Source organism: Lepidochelys kempii, chromosome 3 (assembly GCF_965140265.1).
Source record: "Lepidochelys kempii isolate rLepKem1 chromosome 3, rLepKem1.hap2, whole genome shotgun sequence".
Classification (NCBI taxonomy): domain Eukaryota; kingdom Metazoa; phylum Chordata; order Testudines; family Cheloniidae; genus Lepidochelys; species Lepidochelys kempii.
The window spans coordinates 18,924,334-18,948,506 of NC_133258.1; positions in this window are offsets into that span (position 1 = coordinate 18,924,334).

The following is a 24,173-nucleotide window of genomic DNA, read 5'->3' on the forward strand; positions in this document are numbered from 1 at the left end:
GATTGTGTCAAGGCCCTGGCAGGGGCTGCAGTTGAGATTGCATTATTGCTAGCAATGGACAAACCTCTAAAGAGGTTTTGGGATTTGATTCAAGCAAACTTCAAATTTCAATATTTTCATGGTAGAGGAGGACAGGTCTCAGATACCACAGTACTGGATGGCTTGGAAGTCTAAAGGTTCTGTATAAATCTGCCCTTCCCTGTTGAACTTGCCATTGCCAGGCTCCATCAGTATTTTTTCACTTTATTCTTTCATTCAGTTGTCTCTGTGCCTTTTTTGTGACCTCTTATACAAGGTTCAGCATCACTAAACTCCACAGTGTCCTATCCGCTCTCGTTTCAAATTCCACTTGAAAACTAGGACTGGTCAAAAGGTGGGCTTCTGTTACTGCAAAAAAAAGAACCCCAAAAAACCCAGTGAAACAATTCAAAAATGAAACATTTTTATTTCTATCAAATGGGTTACATTCAGTGTAATTTTCCATTAGATTCCATTTCATTCTTTCTGTGGAAAAATGGGAAAAGAGAGATAAAGGTGGGAAAAAAACCCCAAACTGAAAAAAAACCCTTTCATTTCTATTCCATTCAAATTGAATTAATTTGATTTCTTTTTTTCTAATAGATTTGTTGAAAAATAAAATTATAAACCATAGAAACTGTTTTCACAAACTTTTTTGGTGGTTGTTCAAAAAGACCATTTTTCGTCAAAAAATCTTCTGCTAAACAAAATTCAGTCAGACCTGTTAGAGATCAACTTTTCTGTGCTGGCTATAAGAAAACTTGTTGACCTGCAGCGTATTCCTTTTGTTGTTTTCTTCCTCTGAACTCTGCCTACCTGTCTGTACCCCCTTAGACTCTGGGCCCTTCTTGTATGTCTAGAAAGCATCTGGCACTTCGTGGACACCAGCACAAACTGTAAGTAATTAATATTCATGCTAATAGAACAGGTTATCTTGTGAGATTTACAGAGCTTCCCACATAGAATCATAGAATCATAGAATATCAGGGTTGGAAGGGACCCCAGAAGGTCATCTAGTCCAACCCCCTGCTCAAAGCAGGACCAATTCCCAGTTAAATAATCCCAGCCAGGGCTTTGTCAAGCCTGACCTTAAAAACCTCTAAGGAAGGAGATTCTACCACCTCCCTAGGTAACGCATTCCAGTGTTTCACCACCCTCTTAGTGAAAAAGTTTTTCCTAATATCCAATCTAAACCTCCCCCACTGCAACTTGAGACCATTACTCCTCGTTCTGTCATCTGCTACCATTGAGAACAGTCTAGAGCCATCCTCTTTGGAACCCCCTTTCAGGTAGTTGAAAGCAGCTATCAAATCCCCCCTCATTCTTCTCTTCTGCAGGCTAAACAATCCCAGCTCCTTCAGCCTCTCCTCATAACTCATGTGTTCCAGTCCCCTAATCATTTTTGTTGCCCTTCGCTGGACTCTCTCCAATTTATCCACATCCTTCTTGAAGTGTGGGGCCCAAAACTGGACACAGTACTCCAGATGAGGCCTCACCAATGTCGAATAGAGGGGAACGATCACGTCCCTCGATCAGCTCGCTATGCCCCTACTTATACATCCCAAAATGCCATTGGCCTTCTTGGCAACAAGGGCACACTGCTGACTCATATCCAGCTTCTCGTCCACTGTCACCCCTAGGTCCTTTTCCGCAGAACTGCTGCCTAGCCATTCGGTCCCTAGTCTGTAGCTGTGCATTGGGTTCTTCCGTCCTAAGTGCAGGACCCTGCACTTATCCTTATTGAACCTCATCAGATTCCTTTTGGCCCAATCTTCCAATTGGTCTAGGTCCTTCTGTATCCTATCCCTCCCCTCCAGCGTATCTACCACTCCTCCCAGTTTAGTATCATCCGCAAATTTGCTGAGAGTGCAATCCACACCATCCTCCAGATCATTTATGAAGATATTGAATAAAACCGGCCCCAGGACCGACCCTTGGGGCACTCCACTTGATACCGGCTGCCAACTAGACATGGAGCCATTGATCACTACCCGTTGAGCCCGACAATCTAGCCAGCTTTCTACCCACCTTGTAGTGCATTCATCCAGCCCATACTTCCTTAACTTGCTGACAAGAATACTATGGGAGACCGTGTCAAAAGCTTTGCTAAAGTCAAGAAACAATACATCCACTGCTTTCCCTTCATCCACAGAACCAGTAATCTCATCATAAAAGGCGATTAGATTAGTCAGGCATGACCTTCCCTTGGTGAATCCATGCTGGCTGTTCCTGATCACTTTCCTCTCATGCAAGTGCTTCAGGATTGATTCTTTGAGGACCTGCTCCATGATTTTTCCAGGGACTGAGGTGAGGCTGACTGGCCTGTAGTTCCCAGGATCTTCCTTCTTCCCTTTTTTAAAGATTGGCACTACATTAGCCTTTTTCCAGTCATCCGGGACTTCCCCGGTTTGCCACGAGTTTTCAAAGATAATGGCCAGTGGCTCTGCAATCACAGCCGCCAATTCCTTCAGCACTCTCGGATGCAACTCGTCCGGCCCCATGGACTTGTGCACGTCCAGTTTTTCTAAATAGTCCCTAACCGCCTCTATCTCCACAGAGGGCTGGCCATCTCTTCTGCATTTTGTGATGCCCAGCGCAGCAGTCTGGGAGCTGACCTTGTTAGCTCCTGCCATGCTGTGAATAGCACAAGAGCCTTTCTCCTGGCACTATGTTGTGGCACTTCACCTCTACTCCCAGATAGAAACGGGCAGTGTAGGAACACGAAAGTGAAAGAACAATAGGGTTAAAGTTATCTGAACCATTCCAAACTTCCACACAGCTTTGGGTTCAGTTTGAGTTTTGGTCAAACATTCACCCATCCCAAGTTAGCACCCAAAACAGTCAGTGAGCTATATTTCCGAAAGGGGGTTCATGGACAAATTTGCCTTATGTCAGTTTTGTTTCTCTCTTTGTCTTTTCTTCAGCCTTTGTTTCTGTGTGAACTCAGTGTTATGGGGCTAAGTCTAGGAGTGAGAGAGAGAGAGAGAGAGAGAGAGAGAGGGAGAGAGAGCACTACAGTCTGTGGTCCATTCAGTCCTTGGTCTATTTATTGAGAATGCAAGCAAGAGGTAGTGCCAGATATGACAATTACTGGGATGTATCAATTCCTCCACAAGAACTTCCTAATCTCTAGTTTTCAACTTTCTCACCTCTCCTCCTGGTACCTGGCTTCCTTGCTAGGGTCTGTGGCTTTTAGTAGGCTACGAGGGTAGGCCTGCTTGTCAGCTTGTGGCCTACCAGTCATTAGCTCCAGTGAGTGATTTGGAGGGAGCTGGGATAGGAGGCAAGGGAACAGAGTGCCAAGCAGCTGCAGAAATCAGGCTGCAGAAGGGAACAATAAAACTAGGAGGCCAGGAGAGAAGAGAAAAGTGGAGACATAGAGGGTCTTTGAAGGCAGTATGGGAGTGGGCAGGATGCTACTAGTAAGTAGTTGCTGAATTGATGAGACAAAATCTTCCCAGGCAACGAATTGTTGACATCGTTTCAGCTCTCTATGGTTTGTTATTCATTATTTGTGTTCTGTGGTTGGTCACTCAAGTGACATGATGTTGTTTCTGTCTCTTCGCTGGCTGCCTGACAGTTTTTAACAGGATGATAATGAATAGGAAAGATCAGATAACATGTCACACACTGACAGAGTATATGTTGCTGTCCCTTTTAGTAGCTGGCATGCTAGAAAACACTACTGCAGCCTATTCATGGAGATACTCCTTTAGTGCAAGCGATGGAATCTGTGCTGACGTACAAAGGATCCTGGCTTTGAACCCTCCTGATGTTTCATACGGGGTAGGGGTGGTTATAAAATACTTGCCTGTATGAATTTTCAGACGAATAATGAGTCATACTAAAATTCTTGAAAAATGCAGGCTTAGTGAACATTTCCTGAATGAGTGGCCCAAATCATGATAAGTTATGAAGAATACAGGATTTGGAAACAACTGATATATGCCCATACACTGTACTGCCACCTCTCTGAAGCTGTTTTTGTTCTCCAGATTTTTATCTTTCATTAAAAATAAAATAAAGATGAGCTGAATATAAAGAATTCTTAGATGTCTAGTGAGTCCTCAGAGAGCCTGGATCGCCCCATTCATATCAGTGAGAGGTTAACTCAAATGCCGAGTAATGATATTTTCTATGCCAACGCTGTTATTAATAGCATTCTGCATGTCAGAAAGGATAAGGAGAAACTCACATCTGCACTATTTACTGTGAGTGACGTCTTATTTTGGTGACCCAAGTAGGTATTGGTTAGGAGATACCACCATCATCATTTTCCCCCCACCCAAGAAGGAGCCATACCTGTGGAGCATAGCAGAGTCAATGGCAGGGGGTGTGTGAAGCTCAGACCAAGGAGCTCAGGGGAGCCCAGAGAGCCGCACGATTTTGTTTTAAATATCGGTATACTCTTCTCTGAGCAGTGACTCATTCTGGGGACTCTCATGGATGGAGATTATTTTGTGAGTGGACCTTGGAAGAGAATCACCATTCCCCCGAGTTAGACCAGGCCATAAAACCCAGACCAATCACAGCAAAGCAAACTTGGTATTTTTATTTGGAAAAAAAATTGTGAATCAACGGTGGATTTTTTTGAGGCAGGGAGGGGGAGGATGGTTTGATTTTTACTATTTAGTCATCTCTACTGACAACTCATGGAGATTTCCTGTGTTTTTTTGAAGCATAAGATCCGGAGTTGTTTTTCCACAAGATTTAGATGATGAGTGTGAAGTCTTTATTTATGTAGGCACAGATTCATTATAAACAATCTACCTATGGCTAGGTCAGCATTTTGGTGGCTTCAGCCCTCATTAACTTAAGGGATATATGTGGAATACTGACACTAGAAAATCAGGGCTATTCAGTCTGAAACCCTTCTGTCTAATTTTCCTAGCTTTCTTGCTCATTGCCGGCTCTTTTATTTCCCCTCTCTGGTTTTGTGTGTTTATATTTTCCTTTGGTACAGTTTTAATCATTGTTTCATTATATTGCTTTCCATGTGGCATATGTGTGCTACACTACTTTTTTCCATATCATCTGCATTCATTGGGAGCCAAAATTACAAAATTACAAAATTTAATTACAAAAACTGTTTTAACTACACCAGAAAGAAACCGTATGATCCCGTCCATTCTCACCGTACATACTGGAATGACTTACGGTTCCATGCAAGCAAGGATCCTATAAAAATTCCACACAGAAACATACACACCTGCCTTTATTACAAGTTAAAGAGGTTATTTCCTCTGCCTCTGTCCGCTTTTGCATAAATTTATATTCTAGCTTTAAATCTGCACAGATAATTCGATATGGATGACCTGCTTGACGGCTTGTTCCTTTGACTCAAGCACACACTATGCAGTGCCCTCTGTAGCATAATTTAATTTAAACCAGGTTAAGCCTCATTTTGTTAAGGATTCCAGCTGCAGAGTGTTAAGTCAAGTGTTAGGCTATTAGGGCTGCAGCCAGCTGTTTACTCCGGGTTCAGACGTGGATGTTCAAGCAGGCCAAAATCTGAGCAAGTATCAACAGATGTGTAACCTAATTTGTCAGAGGGCTGTGGAAAGAGGGGATGGGAGAGGGGAGGGTGAAAATGGATTAGGCATAAGACGGAATCCAGGAATAAAGTTCTGGAAGACTATTTGAACTTCAGGTGATCCAGAATTAAATGGAGCATGAGTAAAGAGAGAGAATGGTTGCACCAAGCTAATTCTAATGAAGGGTTTAAGTCCTGAATCAAAGGTCCTGATCCTGCAAACACTTATAGATGCAAATTACTCTACTTGTGTGAATAGTCTTCCTGTGCAAACTGGCTGGGACATGGATGCAAACTGAAAACCTTTTTAATGCCATAAGAAATGAGGCTTTTCTTTCTCATCTTCTTCAGTGCTTTACTTTCTTTGCTCTCCACTTAGCCTGCTTTTGGGGCTTTTCCTATCACTCCTGATAATTCCAAATAACCAACTCAACAATTTTTTTAAACCATTTTTTTAATTGGTTTTTTCAGCTTGTTGATGAGAGCACACTGTTTCTGGCAGGAGGGATATTCTCCAAATTCTTTTGTTTTCTCTGTCTCTACCACTTTCTGCCTTTGTTCCTCTCTCCTCTGTTTTCTTCCCTTTTCTCTCCCTTTCTGTTTCCTGTCTGTCCTTCCCCCTTGTTCCTTTTCTCACTTGCACCTCTTTCCTTTTCCTCCTCCATTCGATTTCCCTATCCCCTGCCCTCCATTGTCTCTCTCTTACCCTTGTCCTCCCTTCTCTAGTGGAGATATTGTATTGGGGTGGCTCAGCAAGGTGCATCATCTGCTGTGAAGAGGTCATGTGTCAAATTCTGCTCCCTGTTACACCTTTGACTTCAGTGATATTGCATAATGGTGAGAGGAGAATTTGGACCAGTGCATCTTTAATGGATCAAACAAAAGACCTTTAGCTCTCACATTCAAGCACATTTCTCAGAGTGACACAAACTTTATTTTTCACATCTGGTTATCAGTCAGCGGGGAAAGATGTCCTTTTGAGTTAGGTGGTGGGGTGGGAGTTCGGAGAATTTGATTCAATGTTCAGTTCTGAAACAGACTTTCTGTATGACCTGGGGCTTCATTTCTCTGAGCCTCAATTCCCTGCTCTCTGCAATGGGGATAATACTTCCCTTCTTCCATACTTTGTCTGCCTTGTCTATTTAGACTGTAAATTCTTCAAGGCAAGGACTCTCTATCGCAATGTGTTTTATGACACCTAGCACAATGGGGCTGGAGCTTTGTTGGGGCCTCTAGACACTGCTCTAATAAAATAATAAACAATAGTGACATAATTTGGGACTGAGAGAGGAAGTATTGGAAATCTCATGATAAGTCTTTTCTTACGCAGCAGCGCAGAAGTAAAGATAGCAGTACAGCACCCCCCCACAATAACTTTGCAACCTCCCCCACCCACCCACACACGCAACTCCTTTTTTGGGTCAGGACCGCTACAATTACAACGCTGTAAAATTTCAGAATTAAATATCTGAAATCATGACATTTATGATTTTTAAAATCCTATGGCCGTGAAATTGACCAAAATGGACCTTGAATTTGGTAGGGCCCTACTTACTGTACATGCTCGAGAGGTTTGGATAGTTTAGATAATAAGCATTGACCCAACATCTATTCTCATGTTCCGTTATCCAAACCAAAGTTGAACTCCGAATGTTTTGAGATTATGAGATGGCAATGGGGATGTGAGAGTCATGGCTTGATCATCAGAGAGACAGAGAGAGGAAAATCAGAAAAAAGAGGGATCCTAGAATAACACTCCAGACAACACCTGCTGGCCACATACTACTTTGGATCTGCACTGGGCCCTGTGTGTATTTTCCCCTCCTTTGCATCAGAGAGGCTGATAGCTAAAGAAAGAAGAGAGGGGGAATAATGAGCTTCCACGGAGTTGTTTTATTTGTTTTGAGTTTAGATTTTGTGTTTAACCTTTTATTTCTGTGGCTACTCAGGGAGGGAAGATTTGAGGGGAAAAATATACTACTATCAAGTTTTTCTTGTTTTAGGTCATGTTTGATCAGTTCAAGTTAGGGGAGAAAAACACTTAAATAAGCCTCATAATGTAAATAAAAATAACATTTTATCATATATATATATGTCCTTGCTGGTTTAATTTAATGTGTTATATGATCCTAGTGATCACCATGAAAATAGCACAGTGTCATTTGTATTCTCCCATGGACCACTAATTGTTGACATAGTTTAAGACTCGATAGTCTTCCACCTTTTTGGATAGTGCATGTCACTCAAGTTTATCTGGTGCTGTGCTGCTACCGAGGGGTGTAATGGGAGGTGGTTGTTTGTGAAAGTGTGACACACCTGCAGTTCTTCATCTTTATTATGGATATTATGGTAGTGGCTTGGAATTCTGATCCACAACCAACCAGGGTCCTGTTCTGCTAAGCACTGTATAGCACAAGAAGCAAAACACCAAAGAAGATGGTCCCTGTCTTAGAGAGTTCATAATCTAGGTGTCTGACAGGATGTGACAGATGGATGACACAGGCATATAGAGTAGGGGAGAATGAGTTAATAGTTAGAACTGGTAAAAAAAATAGAAGGAAATTTCACAGTTTTTTCAGAAGTTTGAAAAATGTCCGCAGTAAAAGGGAGCAGGGGATAAAATTCACAGAAAACCCATCAAATTTTTCCCTGTATGTTTTTTGAATTTAGAAATTTGAAATTTCATCAACATCTTGAAATTCTAAAAATTTCATCCAGCGCTAGTCACAGTAAAAGAAACAGATAAACAACAAAAGGAATGGAGTTCAGTAGAAAAACAGGAATCAGGGTTGCTCTCTTATTTTCTGCCTTAATCCACTGACTTCCTGCATTTGTCTCTGCACCCTTTATATGTTGCTTGTTGGCAAGAACATCTAGGTAAGGGAGGAAGGCCCAACAAGAGAAATTTGGAGGCCTGTCGAGAGAAAGCTGGGAACCCGGAACATCATGTTTGCTGGGGCCCTACTGCCTTCTATTTCACCCCATCTCACCCCAGTTACAGAGGTTTGGGAACCCCCGTTCCCCCGAGCTTGGGGCCCTCATGCAATTGTGTCCCTTTTTTCTCTACTTTTCAGCCTGTGATGTTTAACGAAGTGGAGCTTTTGTTCCTGAATGGGGACTCCGGGAAAGACTCCAGCAGCAGGGAAGGCTCTGGCAGTAGGGAAGCAGTGAGGAAAGGCTCTGGGGTATTTCCCTATTGCCTCCCCCATGCCAGAGCCTTCCACTGACATGTGTAGCTACATACTGCAACCTACTTTTCACTGTGAGATGTAGCTACACATCCCTACATGCTGCCGCCAGTGGTGTGCAGTGTAGACACAGCCTTATTTAGGCTGTAAGTTCTTTGGAGCAGGGTCTGTATACTACCCTGTGTTTAGACAATGCTGTACACAATGGGGACCTGATTGTGGTTGGCTTCTGCATTAAACATGAATTAGTAGTCCCAGTAATCACAAACCCCATCTTGAGCCATGAATCCTCATAAACGAGCGGCGCACACACACACACACACACAATTCTTGAAAGGGTGAAATGAATCTTCAGTATGGAAAAAAAGCTGGACCTTGCAATGGAATAAAAACTGTGGGCCAGGTCCTCAGCTAATGGAAATCTGCATTGCTTGAATGAAACCCATCTGTTTCTTAACAAAATATATTGCTTTATAGGTAGGTTGAATATGGGGCCTAAACACTTGACGGTGTCTCTTTAGCAGTTAAATCCTATTTGACAATCAACATCAACACTTAGTATATAGCTGCGAACATCGTAATACGGCCTCCATCATCTGATTTCCTCATCTGAGAGAGATGTTTCTCTGAATGAGCTCCCTGATTTTTGCCTTTTAAAGGTACAGTATGTAATCAGCTAGCTTGTTAAGTAGTTTAACAAGGTGAAAAATATTAAATTACTTCCCTCGTTTGCCATGCCTTTGCCAATGCTGCAAAATAACAACATGGTGCCTGTCATCATCTGATTAGATCTAATATAATTTAGTCGAGGCAAATTCTGCTAATAAAATAGGTGTTTCTGCTGTTCTGAATTAATTTTTCAGCCCACAAATCTCTCTTAAGCAGAGGAGGTTTTATTTCCACAATAGATTCTACTTTTCTGTGTTCCTTTTTGGTTGAGTATAATTAGGCTTGGAAAGATTAGATTATTTTGTCTGTAAGTGTCAATAAACATCAATTTCATTGTACAGACACAAACCAATGAAACAATATTTCCATTGATCATAACTGAAATGTACAAATAGGCAACATAAGAAAAACGCGGCTTGAAAAATTATTAGAGTTTGATTTAACAGGGTTGCCATAAGTACTGATAAAAAAAGACAAGTATAAATGCCAAGTACCCTATTATAGAAGTACAAGTCTGCTGTGGAAATAGCACTTGTGTATTTATAAGTAAAATACAAGTATATGCAAAAGTACTTTCAACTATAATATTCTCTGCAATTGTCTGGTCAATATATGGACAATTACCTAAATAATATAAGCACGTGGTGGAAGAGAAGGAAAAAGAGCAACAATGAAAGGCAGAAGCGGACTAAGGTCTTGTCTCCAATGGCAAATTTTTTTGATGAAACTAATGTCGACAAGGAAAAATCGACAAAAGCAAAGTGACCAAAACCTGTCTACGTTTGCTCCCTCTGTCGACAGATCATGTCCACATTCGGGGCACTTTTGTGGACTGTGGGTATGTATCCCACAGTGCCTGGTAACACCATCCGTCCATGGGTGTTGTGGGAATGCGGAAATGGAGCATGGCGCATCCTGGGATGTTGAAAATATACCGTCATGCACCGCTTTGTGTCCCACCCCTCCAAATGTTTCAGAGTAGCAGCCGTGTTAGCCTGTATCCACAGAAAGAAAAGGAGTACTTGTGGCACCTTAGAGACTAACAAATTTTTTAGTCTCTAAGGTGCCACAAGTACTTCTTTTCTTTTCACCCCTCCAAAGGTTTCTGGCTTCCTTTTGCGCAGTTTTTCCAACTATCATTCTTTTGTAGTGCGCACCAGCATCTGCAGTGAGAGAGGATGGATCCTGCACTTCTCTCCTATGCGCTGTTAGCTATCGTGAGAATATCACGCATGGCAGCACAATTACTCACAGAGTTATTCGCAAAGTTAGCAGAGGATGAGTCGCAGGTACCCGAGTGTGATATGGATGGCAGCAACTTATCAGTGCTTTGTGCCAATCCCCAAGTAAATCATCCCAGCCAGGGCTTTGTCAAGCCTGACCTTAAAAACTTCGAAGGAAGGAGATGCCACCACCTCCCTAGGTAACGTATTCCAGTATTTCACCACTCTCCTGTGAAAAAGGTCTTCCTAATATCCAACCTAAATCTCCCCCACTGCAACTTGAGACCATTACTCCTCATTCTGTCATCTGCTACCACTGAGAACAGTCTAGATCCATCCTCTTTGGAACCCCCTTTGAGGTGGTTGAAAGCAGCTATCAATTCCCCCCTCATTCTTCTCTTCTGCAGACAAAACAATCCCAGTTCCCTCAGCCTCTCCTCATAAGTCATGTATTCCAGTCCCCTAATCATTTTTGTTACCCTCTGCTGGACATTTTCTAATTTTTCCACATTCTTCTTGGAGTGTGGGGCCCAAAACTGGACACAGTACTCCAGATGAGGCCTCACCAATGTCAAATACAGGGGAACGATCACATCCCTCTATCTGCTGGCAATGCCCCTATTTATACATCCCAAAATGCCATTGGCCTTCTTGGCAACAAGGGCATACTGTTGACTCATATCCAGCTTCTTGTCCACTGTAACCCCCAGGTCCTTTTCTTCAGAACTGCTGCCTAGCCATTCGTTCCCTAGTCTGTAGCGGTGCATGGGATTCTTCCATCCTAAGTGCAGGACTCTGTACTTGTCCTTGTTGAACCTCATCAGATTTCTTTTGGCCCAATCCTCTAATTTGCCTAGGACCTTCTGTATCCTGTCCCTACCCTCCAGCGTATCTACCTCTCCTCCCAGTTTAGTGTCATCTGCAAACTTGCTGAGGGTGCAATCCACACCATCCTCCAGTTCATTAATGAATATATTGAACAAAACTGGCCCCAGAACCGACTGTTGGGGCACTCCACTTGATACCAGCTGCCAACTAGACATGGAGCCATTGATCACTACCCGTTGAGCCCGACAATCTAGCCAGCATTCTATCCACCTTATAGGCCATTCATCCAGCCCATACTTCTTTAACTTGCTGGCAAGAATACTGTAGGAAACCATGTCAAAAGCTTCGCTAAAGTCAAGGAATAACATAGCCACTGCTTTCCCCTTATCCACAGAGCCAGTTATCTCATCATAGAAGGCAATTAGATTAGTCAGGCATGGCTTGCCCTTGGTGAATCCATGCTGACTGTTCCTGATCACTTTCCTCTGAGTGCTTCAGAATTGATTCCTTGAGGACCTGCTCCATGATTTTTCCAGGGACTGAGGTGAGGCTGACTAGCCTGTAGTTCCCAGGATCCTCCTTCTTCCCTTTTTTAAAGATGGGCACTACATTAGCCTTTTTGCAGTCGTCCGGGACCTCCCCCAATCACCATGAGTTTTCAAAGATAATGGCCAATGGCTCTGCAATTATATCCGCCAACTCCTTTAGCACTCTCGGATGCAGCGCATCCGGCCCCATGGACTTGTGCTCGTCCAGCTTTTCTAAATAGTCTCAAAACACTTCTTTCTCCACAGAGGGCTAGTCACCTCCTCCCCATGCTGTGCTGCCCAGTTCAGTAGTCTGGGAGCTGACCTTGTTCGTGAAGAGAGAGGCAAAAAAAGCACTGAGTATATTACCTTTTTCCACATCCTCTGTCACTAGGTTGCCTCCCTCATTCAGTAAGGGGCCCACACTTTCCTTGACTTTCTTCTTGTTGCTAACATACCTGAAGAAACCCTTCTTGTTACTCTTAACATCTCTTGCTAGCTGCAACTCCAAGTGTGATTTGGCCTTCCTGATTTCACTCCTGCATGCCTGAGCAATATTTTTATACTCTTCCCTGGTCATTTGTCCAATCTTCCACTTCTTGTAAGCTTCTTTTTTGTATTTAAGATCAGCAAGGATTTCATTGTTAAGCCAAGCTGGTCGCCGGCCATATTTGCTATTCTTTCTACCCATCGGGATGGTTTGTTCCTGTAACCTCAATAAGGATTCTTTAAAATACAGCCAGCTCTCCTGGACTCCTTTCCCCCTCATGTTATTCTCCCAGGGGATCCTGCCCATCAGTTCACTGAGGGAGTAAAAGTCTGCTTTTCTGAAGTCCAGTGTCCGTATTCTGCTGCTCTCCTTTCTTCCTTGTGTCAGGATCCTGAACTTGACCATCTCATGGTCACTGCCTCCCAGGTTCCCCTCCACTTTTGCTTCCGCTACTAATTCTTCCCAGTTTGTGAGCAGCAGGTCAAGAAGAGCTCTTCCCCTAGTTGAAATGATAAAAAGTTAAAAATCGAAGTCTCTCAGGCCTAAGTATGATATATAATCACATCCCATAATTTGATTAGAAGTCACTTTTTCATGCCGGCTGAATTTACACACCCTTTCTGACTGTATACTCATACTCCCTTTTCCATATTGATGCATGGTAAAGGATAAAACATCACACTCAGATGAGCCCTACTTACACACACAAAAAACCTCTCTTCATTTTGTCTTGGAAGAATTTGTAGCTGCTCTATATAGCAATGATACCTGCAATGTTTTGTGGGAAGTAAATCCAGGTAAGTGTGACAGCCACCATCTTGGCTGACAGCAGGGATTAAACTGGGGACCTCCAGGGCTACAAGCATAAGTCTTCACAGCATGATCTGAAGAACTACTCTCTACAACTGGAGCTATAATAGACTCACATCCTCTGTGGAAAGGAAACAGAGGGAGACATATAATACCCACTGACCTATGAATCACACAAGCATACCCCATATACCAGATACACAGGACTGGCCTCCTTATATCTGATCTCAAGCTGCCAGGTGCTGATTTATTCCTGAGGAACTGGCTATTGCAGTCTCTGGGCTGCTCTGTGCTATGTTGGCTACAATGACCAAAAAGGGGCTATTTTAGTATCTGGAGATTGTGCACTTTACCCATCTCCCTTTTCCCTCAGCCTGTGCACCTGGGATGTGGGTGGTGGTGCTGTAATTGGCCCGGGCAAGCTGCCCTAGTTTTGCACCACCTGGGATTCCCTTATGCCAGATATCTGCATAGAATCCTCAGCTATCAGGGTAAGACGGCTTTAAAGCAGTTTTTGGCACTGGGGTGAAGCAAAGCAGCCTTAACAGGGGCCAGAATCTATCCCAATAGGTCCAATATTATTTTACTAGCAGTACTCCAGCAGCTGACTTAACACATCAGCCTCCCTCTCTAATATACACTACTTATCACTACAGTATCTGAGTGCGCTTCATAACTACTTATGCATTACTGACAGATTCTGACAATTCAGATTGTCAAGTTAGAGCCAATGACAGGCAAAAACCTGGTGAGTTTCTGGTTAATCCAGACCAAAGCCTGGGTGGTTTATATTTGAGTTTAATTTTATCCTAATCACCTGAATTTGTAGGAAGTATATTTTTAGGAAGATAGATCTGTTTTTGGCCTAACAAACCTCATCGCAGCTTAAAGATGACCTTAAGGTATACAAATATAATACCTATCAGAGTATAGTACTGGCCACTTGATTATTGAATATAGACAGTTTAATGGCAGCTCATTACATCTGATAAAGAGCAAAGCTCTGTACATGCAGTGTATTCATGTGATGAAACCCTTTGCTGGCGAGCTAAAGTTTGAGTGGAAAACCTATGGCTAGGTTTTGCCCTGTGTCTATGTTGTATTCTGCCATTGGTTGTTAGCAGTAGGAAGTCAGTTGGGGAACAGGTGCTGCTGGTAGTAAAAAGAGGCCACAGACTTCCTTCTGCCAAAGCAACAAATAGGTTCCAAAAATGAGCGGTATTGGCTGGTAAGACTGCCTGGCTAGCACGACTTGGGAGATGCACCGATTTCTGCAAGGCCCTACCCATCATCTAAAACTGCTTCCCCACAGTGAAAAAGCTGAAGGGAGGATGGTGGCAGTATTCTGACCAGCTGTCCCTTGGGATGAATCCATGCCTGTGGTGCAGAGATTCAGGCTGCCACAGTGAATCTAGCTCTGGGTATGGTGTGCCGTAAAAACAAAACTGGAACTGATCTCTGCAAAATACAGTATATCAGGGCTGATTGTTAGGAGACTTTGATAGGCTATTGATACTGTACCATTGATAAGGTGAGATCAGGGCTTGTAGAAATCATGGTGTTGTCAGATGCTACCAGTGTGGTGCTCTGCTCTGTTCAATGTTGATAACAGTCGGCTGTGTGTGTGTGTTCCCTCTGTGTGCTGCCCTGGCTCTGACACTGACAATCTGGCTAACTCTTGGCCAATATCATACATTAGCTGTATTCAGTGGAGGTAGTAGAGAAGGTTGTGGTGAGACTGCTCCCACAGTATCTAGATAACTTAGAGCTCTTTGATCCTTTTATAGCTTAGCTCAGACCTGGGAATGGAACTGAAATTGCAAAGATGGTGTTGGCAGGCAACCACTGTCGGTCAATTGATTAAGATCAGGTGTCCATGCTGACATTGTCTGACCTGCGACCAGCTTTCAATACCGTTGCAGAGTGCATCAGGGGTAGGCTAGCCTGCCTTTGGGTGGCTCCATTCTTGCCTGGTTGAGTGATCCTAGACAGTGATATGCCGAGGTTACTTTTCCTCCCTTAGGGAACCATCTGCAAGATTTCATCTCCTCTCCCCTCCTGTTCACTGTATAGATGGGACTGATAGGTGGGCTAGTAAGGACCTTCAGTGCTTTCAGTATGCTGGCTACACTCAACCCTATGTCTCTAACCTACACACTTGACACAGACAGTTCTGTTGAATGCCTGGCCCGGTGCCAGAGGGAGATTGGGCCATGGGTGAGAACTATGGGCTGAAGTTCAATTCAGACAAGATTCGGGTGATACTGGTATGCATAGGGGAGAGGAAAGGAAGCAACCAGATGATATGGAGAGGATGAGAGTGTGGGCCTGCCACCTGTGATATGTGTTCGCAGTCTGGAGGGGCTGCGGTATTGTCAAAAGCTGTTAGACGACAGCAGTGCCCATATGGACATGTACTATCTGCACGTGGCTAGAAGTCTGCAAGTATTTCTTGTGGATGTGAACCTTGCTACTGCAACCCAGTCATCTCAAAACTGGATCGCTGCAATGTGCTCTCCATGGGAGTACAGCTTAAATCAATTTGAAAGTTTAAATGGGTGCAGAATACAATGGACATGCTTCTTGGTGGGAACATATGACACCAGTGCTCTGTGATCTGCTCTGGCTGTCTCCAGGACCATCCTAGTGGAGAGATTGCTTCTCTCTCCATGCCACATGGCCCACAGCTGTGATCAGTGGAGCCTCTCAAGATGGATCCCTTTCAACTGAAAAGAGACAGGGCCGATTATAGAGAATTCTCCATGAAGGACGCTCAGTTCTGAAAGAAGCTGTCCACTCTCTTCTGAAGTAGCCCTGGTCTATTGACCTCTAGGGCACACTGCAGTAGAATAGGATGCTATGGTGGTCAGGGTGCTAGCCTGGGTTCAATTTCTTGCTCCATCACAGACTTCCTGTCTAACCTTGAGCAGGTCACAGCCTCTCTGTGCCACAGGTCCCCATATGTAGAATGAGGGGTTGTTGCGAGGATAAATACATTAATGTCCGTAAAGCACTTGGATATGATAGGGGGTCATTTAAGCATCGTAAATAGATAGACTGCAAGGTCTATCTATCTGGATAGCATTTGTTGGGGTATTGATCTGTATGCGGGGAGGGAGACTTGTGGCATAAGCTGCTAGTTAATGTTATTTTCAGACATGTATCTGGGGTACCTCATGCTCTGGGCAATTGCTGCTTTTTGTTCTTGTGGAAATCCAGATAAATAAATAAACAATAGCTGAATTCTCCACAAATGGCTTTCTAAATTACATGGTTTACTTCACACACCCCCTCCCACCCAAAATACCACTACCACCCCCTCTGTGCTGTATCTGAACATTGTGTTAGTACACTTAATGACCTGATGTTCTCCAAAACCAGATTGGAGCAAAAGACGGGACTCAAAACCAAATCATCCAGGGATTATGCTAACAGAAAATGATGCTCTTGGTATGGAAACTATTAAAGGAAAACCTGATTTTGTCTTTATATACTAGGGTTCATTAACTTTCTCTCTGGTACAGCTAATGACCTGAGCAGAAGCTGTGGTTCATTAGCTGTGGTTCTGTGACTGGCAATTGAACAAAGTAAAAGCTGGAAAGAGAGACTAAGCGTAGAAAGTAGGACTGAGACACTGAGCAGCATTACATGATTCCAGAGGAGGCAAAATGTCAATGGTGAAAATGCGTGTCTTGACTCCTTTATTTTTGCTTTGCCACTTCCTTTACCTCCTTTGTTTCTGTTGTGGGGACAATATGCTATTTACAGCTAAATTCATCCCTACTCCAGAGCTGAACTTGGTTCAGGCACTGAGAAAGGAGCAAAAGTGCTTTACACCTCCTTTGTGCCTCCTTGTTCCGGAGCCTCCAGGAGCTGTTTTGGTCTCTGACACAGTTCAAAGCATCCTAAGGGCTGTCCTAACCTGTGCCCGATGGCTTATGGCCCCACAGGGTCATTCTGGTAGCAGGGAATAAGCTGGAGGTCAGGAATGCCCTGGTTAGATTTTCTTCTCAGGGCCACATATCCTGTTTCAAGAGCGCCTGTAGGGAAATGCTGTGCCCCTATATGCTGGCACATCCAATGTCAAGCAACCTTTGGGCAATCATAAATCAGACCTTTAGCATCAGCTCCCTTTCGGAGGATGAGAAAAGAGCAGACTATTCTGTAACATTTGTATCTGGTTATGGAGTTGTGTGGATCCACACAATTCCTACCTAGGGAGTCTTTAAAGGGTACTTATATTTATAATTGCCTGTGTTGAAAGCTCCTTCTTTTCTCTCTTGTTGCTTACAGAAAGGAGTTTGGCCTTGTGCTAAGCTGTGAGAAACAAAAGCTTATGACTGTCAGGAAGCTCTGTTCCCCTTCAGTTTTTCATTCTCACAGTACATTTTATTGAATTATTATTCCACTGTGTGTGTGTGTGTTTGTGCATCTCTGTGTGTGTGTTTGTGTGTCAAACCTTGTGCAGCTAGGTTTGATACACAGTAAGTTACATAACTTAAGAAATAAAAAAACAAACCCAAAACCAACTGCTCAGATTTTCAAATCTGTTTAGTTTATTTTTTAAAACTTCATTGTACTTGATTTTTAACAACATAATAAACTGAATGCCTCTCATTGCTTTCAATATTTAGACTTAACTTTCTCAAGAGGAGATGTGCAGTTTGCAGAATGAAATCATTGTAAAATGAACATTATACAGCTGTGAATTACATGCAAATAGCCAGTGAGTTACCTGTCACTGAGGGTCATTCTTTCTCTATCTATTTTTTGACATAAAAGACAAATCTAACACACACACACACACACACACCCATCCTAAATAGATATAAAATAATTTTAAACAATTATTCTTATAGAAAATCAAATGGAGTTGAGTGGTGCATGAAAAAGCTAATATTTGCAGGTGGCTGGTTATTGAAATATCAAACCTGCATATGCAGGTTAGGTGTTTTGTTACCAGGAGCTAATGCCCACAATCAGCTCCTAATGAATAAATAAATGAATCGAGAGAGAGAGAGAGCCTCAGTCAGACATTTCTAAAACTTAAAAAGGGCTCCCAGATTATTCATGCTGCTATCGTATAACCACAGACATTAGACATGGAAATGACATGACAGACAATCTGTTGCTAGTACAGTACTCTTCCCTGAATTATATTGTTTTGTCCAACTTAGTTTTAAATGTTGAAAGTAATAGATCATCCCCATGGAAGACTGTTCCACACACCAATAGATCTCACTGTTGAGAACTTTTTCCTGATATTCAGCCTAAATTTTCCCTCTTGTTTGTCCATGTAGTGAGGCAGTGTGGTTCCCTGCTGCCCAGAGACGAGTCCCTCCGGACACCAGAGTGGGCGGAGCCAGGGAGCTCTGAGCCCACCCCCCAGAGGCTCAGGCATTGCCTCGGAGGTATAAAGGCCCGACCTCAGGGCTCACTGGGAGAACAGCCACCGGGGAGGCCAGATGCCTCTGACCTAGCTCACAGTTGGGAAACCTCAGCAGCCTGCGGTAAACCCGAGGACTGGCCCGACCTGCCCCGTGCCAGCTACCCGGAGGAGTTGCCAAGCCTGCCCCGTGCCAGCTACCAGGAGGAGTTGCTGAGTCTACCCTGGCCAGCTACCCCGAGGAACCCATGGTGCTGGACCCCCCGACGACACCACCCTGACCGAGGTATCTCAAGATGGGGAGTCTGGGAGTAGCCTGGGGGCAGCCGACCCTAGTCTGGCTGCAGCACTGCCAGAACCCATGTCAGTGTGTTGCGGCCAGGATCCACACTGATGCAGCAGTGGGTCTTCTGCTCCTGCTAGGGCCACGGGCTCGGACGCAGTGGAGTGGGAGGGCCTGCGTCCCCCCTGCCACCCAACTCGCGGGTGGCATTCTCCCGCTCTTCCAGACCCTTTGGAGCCTAGGGCCCGGGCCTACTGTTATTATATACTGTTGTTGCTCAGTCCCTGCTTGAGGGCCTGAGTGCCTGACTCACCATTGCGCTGCCCTGACCTAGGGCCTGGGCTGGCTGTGTTATTTCTACCCTCACAAAGGCCGCAGAGGACGACTCCTGTGGCTGGACTAATTCCCCGCAGGACCTATTCCCCAGTTTAGTGAGGTGGTGTGGTTCCCTGCCGCCCCAGAGAGAGACAAGCCCTGGCTAACCTCTCTACAGTCCTAGGTAGATCTTTATGCTCGCGCCTTTTTTCTGATATGAGCAAATCCAAACATAGCATTTTCCCAGGTCTTTCAAACATTTTGTCACCAACCTCCTGTTTTCCCCACTCCAAGAAAAAGCAGTCATGACTGTCCATTTGTTGCTTATCTTACTACATTGTAAGTGCTACATGACAAGGAATGTGTCTTACTATATGTTTGGATAATATCTAGCACACTGTGGATGTCTGTCTATATCCATCTGTTGTCTCCTTCTTATACTTAGATTGTAAGCCCTTTGGGGCAGGAGCCATCTTTCTGTTCTGTGATTGTATAGCACAATGGGGTCAGGGTCCATGACTAGGGCTCCTAGAATCTATGGTATTACAAATAAAGCATATTATTAATAAGTATTGTTAAATAAAACATTATTTATTATTGTTATTAATTAAGGAGGAGGATATTAAGCAATATGTTGACCATAAGCCACCCAAATACAGAAAAATGTACAAAATAAAACAATGTACCATGTCCAACAAAAATAATACAGAAAAATGGGTGCCCCTGTGCCCCGACCTGCTCCGCCTGGCGCTCCTGCTGGGAAGTGGGGTCAGGGCACGGGGGCTTCCCTGGCTCCCCGGCAGGAGCACCAGGAGGGCAGAGCGGGGCAAGCCTCCGCGCCCTGACCCTGACCCAGGAGTGCTGGGCGGGTGGGGGGTGGGGCAAGCCCCCACGCTCTGACCCCATTTCCTCAGCAGGAGCACTGGTGGGGGCTGGGGTCCCCAACTTGCTCTGGCCCAGAGCCCCACAAACCCCTAATTTTCCTCTCCCTGTCATCATGACCCAGCTTTTGGTATGTAGCAACAAAAATCAGTGAGGAAGGGGTTAATGTCATGCTGATTAACCTGGCAGATATATACAAACCCAGTGCTCCTCAATGGATATATAAATATTTTGATGCAAGGCCACTTACCACTGGCACCAATGATCTAATGTCACCTGTATTTGTGTTTACCTTCCATCTGGATTTCTCACTGTGAAATTGCTTCTGTTTTGAGCACTTAATTACATGTGTGTGCATGTGTTTTTGCTATAACTGCTGCTAAGTGAGTCTGGAAATGTGTTGAAAGTGCCTTCATCTGGAGGTTATGTCCTTTACCTATTCACCTTCTTTTGCTTTCTTCAGATATGTAGGGAATTTATTGCAAGTGCCATACTGACAAATTTGGAAACTAGAGTCTTTTGTTTTGTCCATAGGATGGTTAGAAGGGATGAAGTGGTACCTCAGTGTGGGGAACTGTGTAGGCAGTGAGTGTAATGATTTGGTGTCTGTTGGATAGCAAATCAAATTGGGGATACTGGGAGGGATGGCCTGAGAGAGCTACATGTAGAAGAAGTGGGAGGTGGCGGTGTTTCTGGGATGGCGGCAAACAGTTGGAGTAGGAGGATGTAGCTGTAGGTTGTGGGAATGGGATGGTGAAGGGAACTGCAATGGAAGGAACTGGATGGGGTCAGTGGATAGGAAATGAAGGACAAACAGTGGTGGGAGAGGGCTGGAGCATACAAAAAATCACTGCTACCATGTGGTAAAGGCTTTCTTTAGCATCTAGGCTCTGTTCAGGAGCAGAATTCCTGCAACATTTCTAGAATTGCATACACATCATTCCTGGGACTTATCCCATCCCTTAAAACTACTGCACCACTAATCACAGGTCACATTGTCCAATCAAAGCGTCTCTACCCTGGTCTGGAGAGACCATCCGCAACATAGTTCAATCTGTGCCCATTCAAATTGTCTCTGATGAGAATGCCAACAAGGTCTGGATTTGTGATGAAACCCCCATCCTCACTCATTAACACAGGCCACAGAACAACTGTCAGATAGTGACAGGTATTAATCATTAGTGACCTTTGAACAGATGAGCCAGCCAGTCCCCCCTCTCCGCTTTGCCTTCTTGGTAGATACTGGTCAAATAAGATACGGTTCTATTTTCTTTTTTAATATGACTTCAATAGGCAGGTTTTGGTTTAACAAATCAGCTCTGGGCCCCAGTTTGTAAAGTGAATCCCTGGAGTCCGTAAAGATTCAGATAAATGGCTCCAGTTTGGTCCATCTATCAAAAAGCGATGAGACCTATCTATCAAACCCAACACTTATATAAAAGTGGCAAAGAGTCCTGTGGCACCTTATAGACTAACAGATGTATTGGAGCATGAACTTTTGTGGGTGAGTACCCACTTCGTCGGATGCATCTGACGAAGTGGGTATTCACCCACAAAAGCTCATGCTCCAATACGTCTATTAGTTTATAAGGTGCCACAGGACTCTTTGCCGCTTTTACAGATCCAGACTAACACGGCTACCCCTCTGAAGCTTAACACTTATGTAGTCCTCATCACTGTAGCATCTAAGTGCCTAGCTGAGGGCGTGGGCTTTGATTTTGGTTTAGAAAAAAATCACTAGTTGGGGGGTTTTATACTGAAAAAACAAAATCTGGGCAAATTGGATCTTGGTCCCATTTTACTTGAAGCACCGAAGTTGGGAGGGTGGAGATGAAGTTAGATATTCTCACTCCGGTTTGGTTCCATTTGCCCTTCTCATATGTGTGGAGACAGGGAAGTATGAACCCCTAGGGCTGCTTGAAAAACTTGCTTTGCTGTGGTAGCCAAGGCACAGGGCACTGACATTATGTTGCAATGTGCTGGCTCTTAGGCCTATCACTGTAAATTCATTCAAACAGCCTTAGTGATAATTTCTAGTTTCTAGAATCCTACAACTGCAGTGACTGCTTTTCTTACTGTCAAATGTGACACATATTTATAATTCAAAAGCAAGAAATGTTTCAATATTGTGCTCTATCTCCGCTATTGCAAAACAAATAATTAATAATAATAGTAGCACTGCTCTGGAGGAGGTGAGGGGGAGTGTTTTGGAACGGCTCTAGTAAGAAGAATAATGATTAAATGTTGTGGTGCTATATAATGTTATAATTGGATGGCACAGTTACATTTTGTTTACCTTATTGGTAATGCAATTTATTTTCACACACTTTGAGAATCTTAAGTGTGAGCTGTACCGCAGAGGAGAGCCAAGGCTACACTGATATGTTACACTTAATGGGCTTGGGAAATATAGGATTACATGCAAACTACTCTTGAAGGGTTAAATGACATTGATTTGTAAAAGGTTGCTCTTTGATTTTCCAGATATAATCACTGTTTTCTTTCTTTGTTATTGATAGCTGAAGGGCCTTCCTACCTGCAAATTTCATCTCGGGAGAATTGTGATGTTTCCCTTTGTAAATTGTGGTGACATATTACCACATAGCTGTTGTGGGTGGCAATGGATCTCTACGTGAATAAAAAACTAAAAACATCCTCATATTATTCGTGGAAACTGAAAAGCAACTCTGCTTTATTAGTGTATATTTTTAGTTAGGGAGTGTATGTTTTTGTGAAATGTTCCAGACTTACAGTCGTGTAGACTGGAGGCCAAAGCAAGTTGAGCTCAAGCAGTGGAAGTGTAGATATCCCTACATTGGGTCCAACAACTGTAACCTGGAGGAGCTACTCCCAGGGCTGAAAGGTAATTCAGTCTAATGAGTTAGTCCTGGGAACCCGTTAGTGCTGGTATGGTTGTACAAATTGTACAGTAAGACCAAGGTACAGGCCTGAGCTGGAACCATGAATCTAAACACTTCAAATGTTGAGGGGGTTCAGAATTCAGCCATAATTTTGTGGATCTCTATTTCCTGTTCTCTCCACAGTCTGCAATGGAGATTAAAGGTTGCTGTAACTGACAAGGATTTTAAAACAGCCCTAATCCATTTAAGGGTGTCTAGACTGCTTGACTTTCAATGGCAGCTGCGCACCTCTCTTATATTCCTTAGATGATCCCGTCCTTCATCTCTATCACTGGTAGTGAGCTATGAGCCAGTTATTCAGCTGGCATAAAGTGACATAGCTCTGCTGAATTAAACAGAGCTTCATTGATTTACACGTCAGGGAATAGTGTAGATATACTTGGTCCCTCCACAGCATAACCTCTTGGGGTACCTTCCAGCCCTACATTTCTATGAATTTGTGATTCTATGTTGAAAATCTAAGCTTGTCTCTGTATATACCCCAATCCCAACTCTGCTCAAACTTTGGAGAGGTAAAGGGCATTGCCATCTGGACCCACATCTTGGACCCTGAACTCATCTCTACAAGTACTGGACTGAGATCTCCAAAGGTCACTGGACATTAACAGTCTGGGCTAGCATTGAACTGGCATCATAGATGTAAACAGCTCTGAGGTTCTGTTTTACCAACCTTCTGTTCAATATGTATATAAGGCTGCTAGAAGGGTTGGTGAAGTGATAAGAGCTGTCAGGCCTTCCATATTCTGATAATGCCCAGCTCCAATATCCAACTCATTTGATCTGCCTGTGACAAGTCTGAGTGACAGTGGGGATTGGATGGGAGCTCGTTTGCTGAGGCTGAATCCAGAAAAGGTGAAGGTGACTGTCTAAGGGCCTGGAAGAAATGGTGGAAAATATAACATCTTCTCCCAAAGGAGCAGGATGAGGGAGTTTGGAGCTTTAGCATTGGGTGATATTTTGTATGGTAGGCTTTATTTTATTAAGACCCATTCCTGGATGGGCTCATGCACTGAGTGATGACTAGGTTATATTTTGTTGTATTATTATGAGGGCTGCATCTTAATGTGGGTCAGTTGTAAGTCTTTGGGTTTGTAACTGAA